At 31.0% G+C, this 17,057-nt stretch overlaps 1 long non-coding RNA gene across 1 annotated transcript; it reads left to right on the top strand.

Moving 5' to 3' along the window:
* The first annotated feature begins 151 nt into the window (after positions 1 to 151).
* On the top strand, positions 152 to 8,533 carry LOC142333807 (uncharacterized). The gene is made up of 2 exons (XR_012758712.1): positions 152 to 1,157; positions 8,320 to 8,533. It is a non-coding gene; the product is annotated as an uncharacterized LOC142333807 (long non-coding RNA).
* The last annotated feature ends 8,524 nt before the right edge of the window (positions 8,534 to 17,057 follow it).

Raw genomic sequence — 17,057 nt, 5'->3', positions numbered from 1 at the left:
AAGAATAAATATAAAACAGAAATTAACTTTAATGATATTCCTATTGAAGAGCACAGAGTTGTATCATGATTATAGTTTTTTTTATTACATTCTGAAAAAAAATTTATAAATGACAACTGTACTGGAGTTTATCAAAAACCCCAAGACTTCCAATTGTTATCAAACAAAACAGTTTTGTCTTGCTGATACAGGATTTACTAATCCGGATACAAGATATATAATGTTTTGTTTTTTTTTGGCTATAACTGTTTTAATTTTTATTATTAACAGCCAGGAAAGTCATGTTATACTTTGCCAGTATTTTTAAAATTATAAACACATGAAATAATATTTACGTATAAACACAATTCAAAAGGTGATGAAAATTATATGCGCCTACATTTATTTATATGTTGAACAGAGATGCAGAAAATTCAGGTTTTTTCATTTTTCGTCAGTGTTGTTGCTGATCAGCTGTTACACAATATTATGGGCAGCATTCAAGTCCAAGTAATGGTAAAATTACTTTCATTTTGATTCCGAAAGAGTACTGTAATAATTTACTAATTCAATATCCTAACATAAGCCATATAAATGAAAGATAGTTATCTGTCATTAGTTATGAAAAACTGAATTAACTGCAATTCTCTGTAGGAGAATATCATACCCAACAATATTCTTATTCACTTTATATCTGCGAAATGTACCTGCAACAACAGGACCAAAATACTATCACAGATTTCAGGAAGCAATTCATTTGAATTTTAATTACAGATTGGAGTGTCAATGGTTAGATAAGCTATTCTACAGAGAAAAGAAATATAAATAGCGCCAGCACTTGCCTGAATGGATCGAGGGAATCCATGATAAAGCCTTAAACAGAGGAGTATTCAAAAATTAACAATTAATCATAAAATAAAAAATCCGATCAAGTCTTTTTAATTAAAACTAATTTAATTAAGTTAAAAATAAAAATAAAGAAATCATAAAGTTTATATTACTTTATTAAAAGAGAAGGTATGGCGATCATGTCGAAAATGAAGCAAATTTTTACATTTTTAGGATTTTTTGTGAATTTTTACATTTTAGGATCCAACTAGTTGATCTAAACCAAAAAAATCTACTTATGCGCTTTTGACCTTACTTCTCAGGACTGATCAAATGGATCTTCAAATCAGGTCAAATATTTCTTCTATATATACTGATAATTTTTTTTTTTAATTTCATTAAGGGGGTTGCAATAAAAACAATTTTGATTTTTTTCAAAGGCATTTTAGAGAAAAATGTATTAAAGTAAATTTATTACCTACAATGCATATATGAGTAATCCAAAAGATCTTTTTTAAAAATCAACCCCCACCTCTTAAAATTGAGATTTTGTGTAAATTAAAATTGAAAGTTTTTGTTCTTTTGCTCCAACTTCCTTCAGTTTTCAAAAAATCTTTAAAACTTATATACCATACACAGGATCATCAAGAAATGTCTATAATTTTTTTATAAATTAGACCCTGGATCTAAAATGCAGAAAAGTCTTTTTGAAAAAATGTTTTTTCTTATTATAGGAGTTATTAAAAGGTGTTAGATTTAGAGAAAACTTTATTTAAGTAAATTTTGTTAAGCTTAACCTATATATGAATAATTTTAGAAAACCTTTCCTTAAATTTTATTCCCAACTCTAAAAGATATATAATATTTTTTTTTTGGCTCTAACTATTTTAATTTTTATTATTAATAGCCAGGAAAGTCATGTTATACTTTGCCAGTATTTTTAAAATTATAAACACTAGAAATAATATTTACGTATAAACACAATTCAAAAGGTGATGAAAATTATATGAGCCTACATTTATGTATATGTTGAACAGAGATGCAGAAAATTCAGGTTTTTTCATTTTTCATTAATTATTATTTAAAAATCCATCAAACAAGAGTAATACTGTTTCTGTAAAAGAACATTTTTTAATTATATTTTAAATAAATGGATGGGAAATGTTTTTAAATGGTCCAGTAATTTACTAAAAATGGCAATGCAACCATTATTTCTTGTAAGCCCAAGTATTGTACTGTATTACATGAAAACATTTTGTTTCTGATTTGATGGAGGTAAATATTGTTATTATTTATGAATCTGTGACTATTCTTTTTAGCAGAGATGATTTCAAATTGCAGGCTATTATTCAAAATATTTTATGAAGTAGCTGTTGACTGATGGGGGTCAAATGGGACCCAAAATTTTTTTTGGCAATTATACTCTAAAATAAAAATAATTTTGATGATAAAATCAAATTAATTTTGATGATTTGGTTAAGGGAATCTACTGGGATGGAAATGTTTTACTAAAAATTTATGCATTTAACACTGCATAATTTTTAATGTAAAAACATCAGTTGATCAAGTAAATCAAAATTTTTTAATGAGCATTTTGACCCTTTTCACAGTAGTACTCTAAATATTTAAATATCCTGTAAAGTGTTAACCTGGGATATGCAAACTTTTCCCGGCTTTTTTTTAAATATTTTTTGAGAGAAATTATTTTCAAAGAGAATGATTCAAACATCAAATATTTTAATTCTTGGTATTTAAGGGCACTAGAGTTTTTTAATTAAAGGGATTAGGGACTCTTGCAAGAGTCCCATGGAGGAGCAAGGGGACCCAAATATATTAGACCTATTATGATTTTTAATTTTTTCTGAAAATAGAACATTTCTTGAAGAACAATTCACATGCTATGATATTTTATTTTTCCCCGTGAAATCAGACAGTTGAAGGTGTTACAATGTTTTCATCTTGGTTGAAAAACCAAGAATGAAAACAGAATGTCTGACCATAAAGAATCTAATCACAAAATTTAATGGATAGCAAGTGTAGTGGATCAGTGGTTTTCTCAAAATATATATATTAATCATATTATTAATATATATTAGAAGGGGTACTACCAAAGGATGAAGTTTGAAGCATAGGGAGGTGATATGTACGATTGCTATCAATCTATGAACTTTGAAAGGATTATGCTTTAAAATACTGCAGAATTTTTCACACTGGTACAGTAATACTGGACAAAATCTGTGTCTTTCTATAGCAATAAGAGAAATCTTTATAATCTTATATACTGTCATATGATAGTATATGAGAGTATGTTAACTGTCATATGACAGTATATGAGATTATTAAGTATAAATAGGCTTATCATATTTTTTTGGGTCCAATCCAGGACATATTTTTGAAATTACTTAAAAGTTTTAACAGTTTACTGAAACATTAAACTATTTTTATTCAGTTGTATTTTTCATTAGACATGACTTTTTTCAAAAATGGTTTGTTTATTTTAATTACATCATAAAATTCATAACAAGAAAATTCTAAATTAATTTTAACATTTAGCAGATGTTTAACAGTAGATACTGAAAGTCTACCCCTTTCTGCAGACCAAACATTCCCCGTAATTGAAAAAATTCTCTCAACTGGAGCAGATGTCCCAGGCAAAGACATCACAAACTCACCATTTTAGAAATGTTGTAACATGAAATATCAGTCTTTTGAAACACCTTAAAAATTGCTTTCCACTTCTTTTCAGTAGTATCTGGTACTTTTTCAGAACTTGAACCACAACCTACCCTTTGGTTTTGAATTACCTGGTTCAACATGTAAGTTCATCAAATAGATCATCAATAGTTACAAAATCTTTTATAATTCCATTAACAACCTGTGCACTCTTCTAAATCAGACCAGGCAATTTCAGTTCGTAACTTTATCCACTGAAACTTATTAACTTTGTCAAAACTGGTTTTCCACAACTCTAGGCATTCGATATCAGAATTATAAAAATTGTCTAAGGTTGAGAAGAATTTTTGTTTTTGTTCCTGAACATCATTTTCTTTTAGAGTGCATAGCAATTCTTTGGCAGAAGATGGTATAAATCTGTGGGTTTTTCTTTCCTGAAGTTGACAAATTAATTCAGAATATGTGTGAAATGCTTCTGTTGCTGTGATAGAATTAGCTTTTAATTTCAGAAATATATTATTAAACGATTGTAGAGTACCATATAAAAATTTCAAAAGCAGTTCACTTTCTAGATTTCCAAAAAAATCAAATAATAATTTTGGGCATTTGTGACAAGATAAGTATGATTTTAGGCCATCAAAAATGGAAAGAATTCTTTCTATTGCAGGTATCAAACTAAGGAACCTCGTACTGCTATGAGATAGTACTTTTTGTAATCTGTTTCCAAAAATTCACAGAATTCTTTAAGTTATATGTGAAAATATAAGTTATAGTGCATATATGTGAAAATATTTATAAATTTTTATTACAATAACTTCTACGTCCAGGAGTGTTTGTATTGAATTGTGTACAATGTAGGCTGAATAACCAATTCCTAAAATAGGTCTATCTAAATCACTTTGAACTTTTCTGAACACATTTTCTTCACATTCCTTCTCCTCACACCACCAAAATTACTATTAGTGTTATCAGCAGTATAACAAATCAACCTTTCTCCAAGTTTGTATTTTTTCACACACTGCAAAAGATACAGAGTCTAAATTTGAGCAGTTTCACCTGACACTTCATCAAAATTTAAAAGTTTAACTTGATTCCCTCCTCCAGACTGAAATATCGTACAAAATTGGAACAAATTTTATTTCACTTCTGTTTGAGCTATCCATCATTAGTGTTACATAATTAATGAATTTCCAAAGAACTCAACATATCAAATAAATGGTGAAACAATAATTGCCTTGGTTTTGGTTCTAGCAGATGAAAATTTTGAGTCATATAACTTTTTAACCGGTTTAGATGTGCAGTCTGATGTTTTGAAACCGAGTTTGTGTCTAGCAGTGTGGTATGAAATTATAGCTTCTTTAACAGCACACTAGATCACTCTTATTGTTATTCCCATTTTTGGCTTTAAAAAAAATCTCATGTTTGCTGAAGCAGTACCATTAATAGCACTCCTATGGTTAGCTGTTTTCACATGGTCTTCAATATCACCCTTTCCTTTATGTGCAACAGAAAATTCTCCAGTACATAGTGTGCAATAAACACGTTCATTGTTACTGTCATTACACAATTTCATGTAATTGTATGACTGGCAAAGTCAAACTGAACACAATGCTAAACTCTTGGAAAGAGATTTTGCTTGATATCACCAAGTGCAATGAGAAATTAGATTTCACAGAGAAAAAAATAATTCCTCATCTCATCTCGCTGAACTGGGAGGGCTATTCAGAAATTAACTTCTGGTCCTTTGTATTGAGTGAAGGAATGGGGATAGTGATTCTATCTTTGTACAGTTGAATAACCCAATTCAGTGAGGTTTTATAGTAGTGTTACTGGAAATATCGCTCTCTTGTTTGTTCTTGTAAAACTATCATTCAAAATGGCTGCTGTTTAGAAAATCTCATTGATTGTGAAGTGTGTGTGGACCTCATCCATTTCCTTCATGCAAAAAACTTGTCAGATGTTGAAATTCATCGTGAATTTTCTGCAGTATATGGAAGAATATCATGAGTGACAGTGAAGGAAGACAGTGGTGCTATATGTTTTTAAAAAGGTTGAAGAAACATTCAAGACAATGAAAGAAGTGATTAACTCTGCACTTCTTGTAAGCACCTGCAATTATTATTGTCAATGTGAAAATTTGAGAAAATCATCAATAACAGAGTTATCTGAATTTTTTCCTTGCATATTGCAAAAGTGCTGTAAAATTGTAACTGATATGTTAGGCTTTACAAATTTTGTGCTTTGCTAGGTGCTTAAGCTTCTTTCTGACTAACGCACAAAAAAGAGAATGAGGTCACCCACTAATCTTCCTTCACCGTTGCTGTAACGAGAAGGATGAAATCCTTGACCTCATTGTAACAGGTGATGTGACATTGGTTAAATTTGTTAACATGGAAACAAAAGCTTAATCAATACAGTGGGGGCACCAGTTCTCTAAAACCCGTAAAGACACGTCAAACACTTTTTTCTTAAAAATTGATGGCATCAGTTTTTGGAATCGTGAAGGTGTGATATTGGTTGATTTTATGTAAAGAGTTATGACAATGCTGAAACTTATCGTGAGTTGTTACAGAAATTGAGAAGGACTGTACAGCATGCTGAGTTCAGGCATTGTTTTTCTTCACAACAACGCTTGTCCGCATACTGCAGTGCACACTCAACGCCAAATTGACAATTTCAAGTGGGATTTGTTTAACCATCCTCTGTACAGCCCCGATTTGGCTCCCAGTGATTATCACCTTTTCCCAAAAATAAAGAAATCAGCAACACAGTATTTTGAAAATGATGATTTGAAAAACAGTGTTACTACCTGCTTAATTCACAGACAGCAAAGTTTTATGATGAGGATATTTTACAACTTGTTTACAGATATGAAAGTGCCTTAATTCAGATGGCAGTTATGTAGAAAAGTAGTTGTAAGATGTACATGAGAAATCGTTTTTCATTTATCAGTTTGTGTTTTTTTATTAACGAATCAGAAGTTACTTTCTGAATAGCCTCCACAGTTAGTCATTGCCTGTAGATAGAATGTATGTAACAAATACTGGTAAAAAAGCAGTGTAATGAGTACGCAACCACATATTGTACATAATAAGCTATGATGAATTGATTATACTTTATTGCCATGAAAATTGTCAGTGTGTGATAGTTGCCTTAACATGTTATTTGTTGTTTGAATTGTGGTTAATGCAGTTAGTGCATGATTTTTTCATATTATTATAACAATCTGGACAGTAGATTTAACTGAAATAGATTTATTTATTGTTAAGGTGTTTTTATTTTCTAACATAACCTCATTTACTTTGACAATTTTTTGAATAAAAGGAGCTTATCCATTCCCATTTTTTTTTTTTTTTTACCATTATAATGTCTTCCCTTTTTTAAATAATTTAACATTCTTCTTTACCAAAAATTTAAATACTTGTTTCAATAAATTCTGAATATAGCATTCTTTTGATTTTGATGCTCAGGTTGTAAAAACCTTTTCGCTGTATACTCTTTGAAAAAGAAAATATATATCATGATTTCATTTGACGATCCTATTCTTTCTAATTACTGCTCATCATATCCATGGTCATTTTTAATATTGATCCTGCTCATCAACATACCTTATTAATAAATTTAATTTTGCAAGCTGTCTGCCTATTTTTTCTTCTCTTCATTGCTCATCTCTAATGTATGAAGAATTATAGGGTTGTAGTATCACTTTTTTATAAATACCTTCTATGAATTGATTCTTTGTAATTGTTGCCAGATTCCTCTGATGGCACACGGTACCTTATAACAACCTTGTAGCTCAGAAAAGGGGTGTTTGGGATTTTGTAATGGTGTTCCTGAAAAGTGCAATTTGTGCATTTGATGTGGTAACCCTGAAAACGGCTGCTGAGTTCAGTTGCCGGTCTCTGGTGATGTTGGTTGGTTCAGCTGGTGGGGAGTTGCAGCTCATTTATTGGAATCAGACTGAGCTTCTCCTCAGTGACAGTTTGTTCTCCAATACTGTGTGGCTCCCAGTGCTCACAGTGTTGGGTCAGCATCTGTTGTTGTCACCACTATGTATCCTGGCTGTAGTAGGCTTTGTTGTGCTAGGCCAGTGGGAATGTGTTCGTCTGCTGGGTGATCCCATGATGGGCCGGCTCCTGCTGGTAAACCTGTTAGTCAGGCTGCCAGCAAGAGTGCTTGAAGCCTGGCAGGGTGGGGCAGAAATGTGCCGTCTGCTCCTAGTGACTTGGTGGGCCGACCAGGCCTGTTGCTGAGGTGGGGATGTTGGCATCCCATCAGCAGATCTCCTAGCCCCACATTGGGCTGGTCAGGAAACATTTTCCATCTTTTTCTTCTCCCCCTGGTGGGAATTCAAGAGTAAATGCTTTCTTCACCTTCCTGCATTGCTGTTTACATAGCTGCCAGTGCTTGGTGGGGAAGGCCAGATTGGTGGATGCGGGGGTAGCCATGTGTTTTTGACATTGACATTGAACTGGCTACTGCTGCACTTGCCAACATGATGCAAAGTATGCGGCAACATAATAAGACTTATGCCTGCAAGGCCCTCATATATATCTTTCAATTTTTTCCACTTTCTTCAACTACAGCAAAATACTGTTAAAAAGTTTTACAATTTGTGGTTGTTTTGTTAAAAATCATCATTCACTTTTGGATCATTCAATTCTTTGTTGTTATTACCATGCTTTATAACCTTGCATCATCTTTTTACATGTATAGCATCTGAATTGACTGTATAAAAGAAGAAAAGCTAGTTTTTCAATAGCATTTTTACTGAAATATGTTTTTTAAATAATTATTAATCAGTTATATATATATATATTTTTTTTTTTTCTTTTACAGGTATGGCCATTAATTAAATTCCAGTTTCACCAACCAGTTACTCAGTTGGAATATTTTACTTCGGTTAATTTTAAATATATTCTTAACATAATTTTTAAAGTCTAAATACATGGAAGTTAATTTCAGTTGACTAAATTTGAAATTCATTTTATTTATTTTACAACCTTGTTTGTGTAAATTTAATGAACCAACTTAAATAAACAAATAAACCTTTTTCTAATACGTTTTATTATTTATGCAGCTTTTTATACCTAAGTTCAAATGTTTTCAAACTTCTAAAGATTGTTTTTATACGGTTAAAATTATTAATGATTTGAATTCTTAACAGGATTATGAAAATAATTTTGATTTTATAAAAAAATTATTTATCAGTTTAGATCATCATCAGTTCAATCGGTTCTGTTCTCATGTGATATCTTATGTGTGAGAAATTATTTTATCCCTTGTACATGCTATAAGTAACACATGGGCACTTGTATTCATTAAGCCCTAATCAACAACAAATAAAAACAATTTTATTATTCATAGCTTGCTTATTTTATTTATAAAAAACTTTTCATTAGCCATAATTAGTGGCCATTAATTTAGTGTTGTGTAAATTTGTAATTCTTTAGGTTGTAAAATAATCATCTGATAACCACTGACTGGTAAGATACTAGACTAAAGGAATGATATCCAAAGATACTAACAAACATAAAATTAGACTTGCTTCAGATTTATATTCAGATGAAGTAAAATACAAGGTGTAAACAAAAAATATCCAATCTTGGCTCATAAAAACAAAAATAGTTAACATAGTTCAGTGACTTTTTTCCCTTCAAATTAGACTCCTTTTGATGTAACAGTTTTATCCCAGCAATGTTTTTATTGTTGGAAGCTTTTTCCAAAGTCATTTTAAGTGAACCGATAAGTCATTTTGCTGCATTTCTTTTGATCTCTTCTCTGTTCTTCAAGACTTCTTTCCTCTAAGCAGAATTTTAAACATAGGAAGGTGCATAGCCAAAAATCACAGGGAGCCATGTCTGGTGATTAAGGAGTCTGCTGAAGTAGTTTGATCTTGTGTTTTGGCAAGAATCTCTGGGTAAGTTGTGATGCAAGGGCTGGAATATTGTCGTGATGAATTTTCCCAAAGCTGTAGTTTCTTGCATCGAACAGCAATTCTTAGCCTACGAAGAACAGTTATGTAATAGTAATAGTACTCTTCATTGACAGTTTGTTCTAGAGGAGCACACTTGTGATGAGCTGTGCCTTGATGTAAAAAAAATTTCAACATGACCATGAACTGAAAAAAAAGCAGAGCTCCTACCTTCCAAACTACTGGAAAGGCATCTATTGCAGGGACAAACATCTGTTTATCGCAATTGTGAAAAACATTTACTACATTCGTTTCTTCAAAGTTTAATATGACCTTTGCCACAGACGTTGATGGAATTATGAAATCTGAAATGTGAACATAAACCAAAACAATGGCGATTGTTTATAGATTCTTCCAAGGCCAGTTTGAAAGTAATTCTACTTCATATAGGAAATTTTCTTCCAATTGTACATATTTTCCATGCTATAAATATGATGGAGTCATGCGAGACAATTTTATATAGATACTATTTTAAGTTTAACAATATTGGGACTACAAATGTAAGATATGTTTCACTATATTAAAATTTATGAAGAGTAAAAGAAATTTAAATTTCATAAAATAAATATTAGAAATGGGTGCAGATCTTAATATAACATATGACCATGTAGGAAATTCAATATTACTTACTGCTAGCAGTAAGTAATTTTTTTAGCGGTGATGATATCGACGTTATTTAATTGTTGATTGATTCTGGTGCAGATACCAATGCTGAAAATTGTTCTTGGGAAAAATGTTTAATGAAATTACCATTTAATGCAGATCAAGATTTGTGTTAAAAACTAAATGAAGGAAGACTGGATGATATTGATGAAAGCAGCAATAAAAAAATTATCATTCACTTTGATGAACGAATTAAACAATGATTGCTGGTATTTCTACTATTAAAGAATGTGTAGATAGTAATGTTGTTTGTGTTGAAGGTGATGCTACTAATATTTGTAATGAATCTTTGTTAGAATATCTAATGAAGTTATCAGCGGCACTGGTGCGTGAATGATAGAATGATGCAGAATTATCATGATTAGTTTAATTCAAGCATTAAAAAGGTTTTTTCCAGTAAATATTTTTAATCAAATTTACTTGCTTCTAGTTCATTCGAAATTAAATTATGGATTGCATTGCTGGGGCTTAGTCTACATCACTTATTTTTATCTGATTATAATTTTGAAAGAAGTTATTGTACAGGTAATGTGTGGTGTGATAGAACATTATTTACTTCTTTTTTTTTTTTTAGAAAATATCTTTGTTTTCCATTAGATTTCTTTCTTTATAAGATGCTTCTAATCTTTTACAAAAGAAGTGGTAATGTCCGAGTGGTGATAGCTAAGGGTGAAAGCTATTATATAACTAGCAGATTTTTACAGAAAATATTACTGTTCCTAGGCCTTACTGTATACTGTATAAAATAATTTTCTTTTTCTAACACCTAAGTTCTTTAGTTTACTGCCTGGTAATGTAAGAAGCACCTGTAATCTGAATCAATTTAAATTTAACTTAAAGGAATAGAATTTCTGCTTAGCAATCGATGAGGTGGAAGTGTTGTATTCAGTGGTAATTTAGTCATGAAAGTTACCAATTTTAAATCTAAATGGGATCTTAATATACTTATATTCATACCTGGTTGGTAACAATATTGTGTTGTGTGTTTAAGTGTGTATGTGAGAGAAAAAAGATAACTGAAGAAAACTGGGTGTGTGTAGGAAGTTATTATTTTATTTTACTGTTTTTCTAATTAAAATTGTAAGCTTTTGCTTTGCAGGTAATATATTTTCATATGCAATTACAGTAATATCTTTATCGGAATATTAATTTATTTACATATTAATGTGATTAAATATCAGTGCGACCTAAATTAATTACCTAAGTGCTTTATATTTTATATAATGCATTATATTGTATTACTTGTCTTTTGTGTATACGTTTTCATGTTGCAGTTGAGAATAAATAAATTAAATTTGTTATTAGTAATGTCTTGTATTTGAAAAATGCTTCAGTGCTGGCAAATATTTTTTTTTTCGCTAGCGTATATGGAACAAACCATACAAGATATTGGGTATAATATGTAAGTGGAAAAACCTTAATTAGCACAAGATAGAACTGTCTGGAGGAGGAAGACTACTGCAAACAAATCCTAGGATTAATTACTATAAGAAGACATTTTATATTTGTACTACTATCTTACAGCAATTCTATTATTATAGATTGTATTATTATTAATTTTTTTTTTTGTTTTCATGGAATATCCTGTTAATTTGATATAAAAAATAAATAATTCTGAACAAAGACTTAAGAAAAGTGACAGATTCTGAATCAACTTTTAGATAAGCGGGATAAAGGACCATCCAAAAAGCTGAAAGTTTTTTTTTGTTAGTTATATAAACTGCTCTAGCAATTAAAAAAGTCAATTGTTGCGATAAATAATAAAATTACAAGAGCATCCAATGAGATAGAACTTTATATTATTTAACTTTGGTAATCTGTAGGAGAAACTGGTTTATTAAATTTGGTTTCAGCCATTGGCATAATACCTTACTTCTTTGTTTATAACCAGTTTCTAGGCTGCTACTATTTTCTGTACATAGATATCGCCCACATGTAGGTACTTCTACTGTGAAATATGAGCTTCACCGGTTTCAAAGAAATGGGTAGTCACTCAGACCTCAGTAGACCAAAAGAACTCTACTGAAATCAAATATAGACCTAAGTATTAAAAGGAGATTCTTTAAATTATTTGTATGTAGTGTAGCAGTTCATGATAGTGAAAGGTAAATAGATAAAAAGAGGAAAAAATAGATACCTTTGAAATGTGTAATTACAGGAAAACGTTTATAATAAGGTAAGTCTAATACTAGATAAATCCAAACTGAAAAGGTGTTAAGATGAATAAGAGATGATCAAATTTGTGACAGTTTTGAAAAACTATGTTAGCTAGGGTCACATATTAAATAATCTACGTTTAGTTAATTTTATGATTAAACTTTGTAACATGTAGAAGGTAAAAAACTGGATAAATAAAACATAATTTAGGATGTAGTTGTGATAAATATGTTGAGGTTAAGAGTTAACACAAAACAAAGTGAAATGGGGTCAGGTGTGTTTTTAATAGCCCTTGGTCCGTGGCGGTTGAGGCACAAGGGTGCATGGAATTAGTGAATATCTTGTAGTTTCCATTAACAACTATTTGCATGTCAGACAACTGGACACGGAACAGGGGACTATGCAGTTCGAGATAGATAACAACCAAATGTGTTTCTGTATACTACTCAAATATATCTGTCTGTGTATGTAATATGAGAGAGAGATATTTTATGCTTAAGGGGAACAGGCATGACAATTTTGGTTGTAAAAATCAATTTTCAATTATATGAATTGTTTTTGGATTCTCAGTTTAATTTATATGAATTGAATTAACTCATATTATGTCCAAAAATATATTCAAAATATAAAAAAACTCATATTTTTTTATCTGCACAGCTGCTACTTAGAACATAATACTGAGACTTTACTAATTTTTATTTATTTAAAATGTGCTCTAGTTATTGAAAAACTTGGTGTAGTGTAATAAAGCAAAAATATAGGGTAGCCTCCGTGGTGCGAGTGGTAGCGCCTCAGCCTTTCATCTGGAAGTCCTGGATTCGAATTCCGGTCAGGCATTTTCACACACGCTACAAATCATTCATCTCATCCTCTGAAGCAATACCTAACGCTGGTCCTGGAGATTAAAGAAAAAAAGTATATGTAGGGTAGGGTGCAAATTGTGCTTGTAAAAAAACCAGTACCACTTGCTATAGCCAAAGTTGTTAAGCCTGTGTTAAAGATTTGGCAGATAATTTGTTGTTCCTGAAGAGGATAATCCAAATGACCAGTCATATGGTGAAGGGATACACTAAAACAAGATAAGCAGCCGCTTTTAATTCACGTTTTCCATAAATTAGATTTTTTTAACTTTCTGTACCCTTTTCATGAGAACCATTCAACTTGGAAAATGAAATTTTCTGAGGAACTATGTAATGTATTAGTACAGCTAGTTGTACTTTTTTTGACATGTAATCTTTTTCAGTCTTAGTATAATGATGCTAACAATTCCAAAAAACTGATAAATAGTTTTAGAAAATTTAAATTTAGTAATATGAAAAAGTATCAGCTGATGTGATAAAGTTGTATTTAAATGTGGGAAAAATTTCAAAGCTGTAGTTTCTACTAGATGCGATAGGGGAATTTGAAATTGACAAATTTAATATTAAGATTCTATCTCCAAAGGCAGATAGAGCAAAAAAACCTATTTCAATTTTAAGAGGGAGGAGTTGATTTTTTGGGAAGATTTTTTTAAAATTATTTGTATATGAATTGTAGGTAATAAATTTTCTTTCATAATGTTCTCTTTAAAATGCCTCCGAAAAAAAAAATCGAAATTGTTTTTTTCACAATATCCCACTACCACTTTAACGAATTTTGAAAAAATGAACACGATTAATGCCTCATATATAGAAATATTTGTATCCTCTATTTTTCAAATTCTTATAAAAGTAAAACTACTTTTACTAGGATTAGAACTTCTGAGCCTTCAGCGAACCTCTGCTGTTAAACAAATGAATTACGATGACGAGTTTACCACTTGACGAGTAAATTCAATTCCATTACTTACCTTTTTACTACTAATCATTATATAACTGGAAAACATATATTGAAGTTTGTAAAAGTTGAAGCATAAACTAGCGCCATAAAATGAGTGGTAGAACTAAATATAATGAAACGGTGCATGCGCAAAGGTAAGTAAGAGTAGAGATAAAACCACGTTTTAAACCGATGCATAGAAGTGCTTATGTATTTTGAACACTGATCTCTATATAAAATTTCTATAACTGTCCGTAAATTTCTGCTTGTGTTGCGAAAATGACCATTCTTTTGGTTATCTGACTTTAGTAAAATCCTTACCATTACGATTATAGTCGCGCAAGCGTACAATGGTTTTATTTAGTTCACAGCCGCTCATTCTGCGGCGCTGAAGTATGCTTCAACATTGAAAACTTTGTAGTTTACGCCATAAGGATCCCCTATTCAGTTATATAGAGATCAGTGCTTTTTACTCATATGGGGATACGTATCGAAAGTGTTCGAATAAAAATTATTGATTACACCCTTGAATCACAAAATTGTCATCTCAACTCTACCCACCACGCTCAGATTCTCAACTATGAATTGGATAGGCGATAAGATATCAAAAAGTAGCGGCTCGTAATTAAAATTAGTAAGGGGTGCTGCTCCAGAAAATGTTTTTCTAGGCCTTTTCAAGGCCATGGTTAAATCTTTCTGTACGATAAAAGAACCAAAAAACTGAATCAAATAGAATAGCAGGAAGCAGGATAATAATCTAATTCTAAACTTTATCACATTCAAGAATATAGTGCACGGATTTTAAGCACAATGTGCTTAAAAGCCGTATTTGATTTAACCGTATAAATAATAAAATGTCAATACAGATAATATTTTTTTAGTATTATCAGATAACTTAATAAAATGTCCGCTTAAAAACACTATAGTCCGATGGTGCTTAATTTAAATTTCTATGTATAGAGAAAAAATTCTTATTAATTTTTACTAATTAACTACTCTTTCGCCCTACCAGCGTGTTTTTGGACAGATTTGGCAATCAAAGAGCCCTTGCTATCCGCCATCTTCTGATCAGAACTGAAAAAACAACTAAATCGTTTTCATATTCCTGGGCGGGCAACCCGGACATTTGGTCGGGGCGCCAAAATTTGGAAGTGGCATTTTGGCTGTAAATTTGAGAAAAATATTGATGTGTTAAATACCAAATTAATAGAAAATTTCACTTATCGATTTTTCGTTCGCTAAAAATTTACAGTGCGTAGCGTATTTATATTGTTTATGTCTATAAGCTAAAAATATTTACACTATTAGCATTCTTCTTCAAACAGTTTTAAATTTGAATTTGGTGTTTCCTTTTCAATTTGAGGGTCCTTTATTCCTTTTATAAAAGAGATATGAGGTATTCTAACACAAGCTTTTTATTCTACTAAATATCTGTACCCCTTCTTTAACATTATTATGAGTAAAATTTCCTTCTTAATTCTTAACTTCTGTTTTTTACTTAAAACAAAAAAATATTCCATAATAATTTTATTTTAAGATAAAAGAGAATAATGAAAATAAAAGATATATTGTAATTACACAAGTTGCGAGAGATTGATTAAAACAGGAATTGTGATTTACTGTTTACACAAACATATGTTATTTTGTTTCTTGAAATCGCATTAAAATTTCTTAATTTTAAATTTTATCAATTCACCAATTAAAAAAAAAAACACTTCAGAAGGAAATTGTAATTTCCTTCTAAACATTACTTTTTTGGTAAATCTTTTTTCTAATTATATAATTAGGAAGTTGTTATGATTATATTACACAACTTTTGTGTCGTACTTTTTTCAACTTATTAAATTATTTAAAAAAATTGCATATATTTATTAAAGTATTATTAAATATTAACGATTTACTATGCCCTTTCTTCTTCTTCATGTTAATCCTTTATTCAAAAATAAAATGTCTTAAATGTAGTACATCGCTAATTTTTTTCATTATAGATAACGTTTTTAACGTATGCCCGTAGAAAAAAGTCTAGGGTCGTCAAATCTGGGCTTTTCGGAGGCCCTACCGATCCAACGATTAGAAATTTTTCATCGAAAGCGGTCGAACGCCTAGGCTAAAGTGGGGGCGTGGGGGGGGGGGGGGCGAACCGTCTTGTAAAAAACATTACAGCAACGTTACTTTCCTGTTCGATTCGGTGGACTTGCGGGAAAACGTATAGTTGTAGCACGTCTAAATAAACATTCCCTATGACGTAGCGGTCGACATATTGCTGTGCACGTATGCTGACGGCCGGTTTACCGCGCTGTTAACTATCTAACTGTGACAATGTACTGCGGTGATTACCAGACTGTGCGCCGCGATGCCCTGTCCTTTTCACTACGGCGCCGCGAAATATTGTAAAAGCTTCATAATTAATTAAACCAAGACGTTTATAATGATTAATTTAACGTTAATAAAGTAAAAAAAATAAAGTACACGAGTTTTATTTATTTTTATCTCTTATTTACGAGTAGTCATACTTTTATTTAGAGTACGGCACCATGGTAAAATTTTAATTGAAAAGGGCGCGGCGACTCGGAAAAGTTTGGGAACCACTGATGTACAGCGTATGTAAGTATACGGAGTTTTGCGAGATGTTTTCCTAACAGATGACTATCTAACTGCTCCACCCGTCCTGTTAAACTTGTGTCTCGTGGCAGGACGGTGAGGAGCAACGAACTCGCCCGAAATAAGCCGATCGCTTGCTCGAGTTCTCCTCACAGTCGAGCTACGCGCGTATTTCAAATTCAACTTCTAATAAAGAAATTACGAGTTGAACGTGAATTAAATTGACCGCGTTTTGTTTATAATTTTAACATTTAAATAATTATTAATTATTCATAATATTTAGTTATACTAAAATAAACGAAATAATACATTTATAATTATTCAAATATTTATTTTTTATTCAAAAATAAGTATAACTAAAAATTATTAATTTATTTATCGTCGC

The sequence above is a fragment of the Lycorma delicatula genome, chromosome 13, assembly GCF_047948215.1.
Source record: "Lycorma delicatula isolate Av1 chromosome 13, ASM4794821v1, whole genome shotgun sequence".
NCBI classification, from domain to species: Eukaryota; Metazoa; Arthropoda; class Insecta; order Hemiptera; family Fulgoridae; genus Lycorma; species Lycorma delicatula.
Note: the sequence above shows the minus strand (reverse complement) of the source record. Positions and strands in the feature narration are given on the sequence as shown.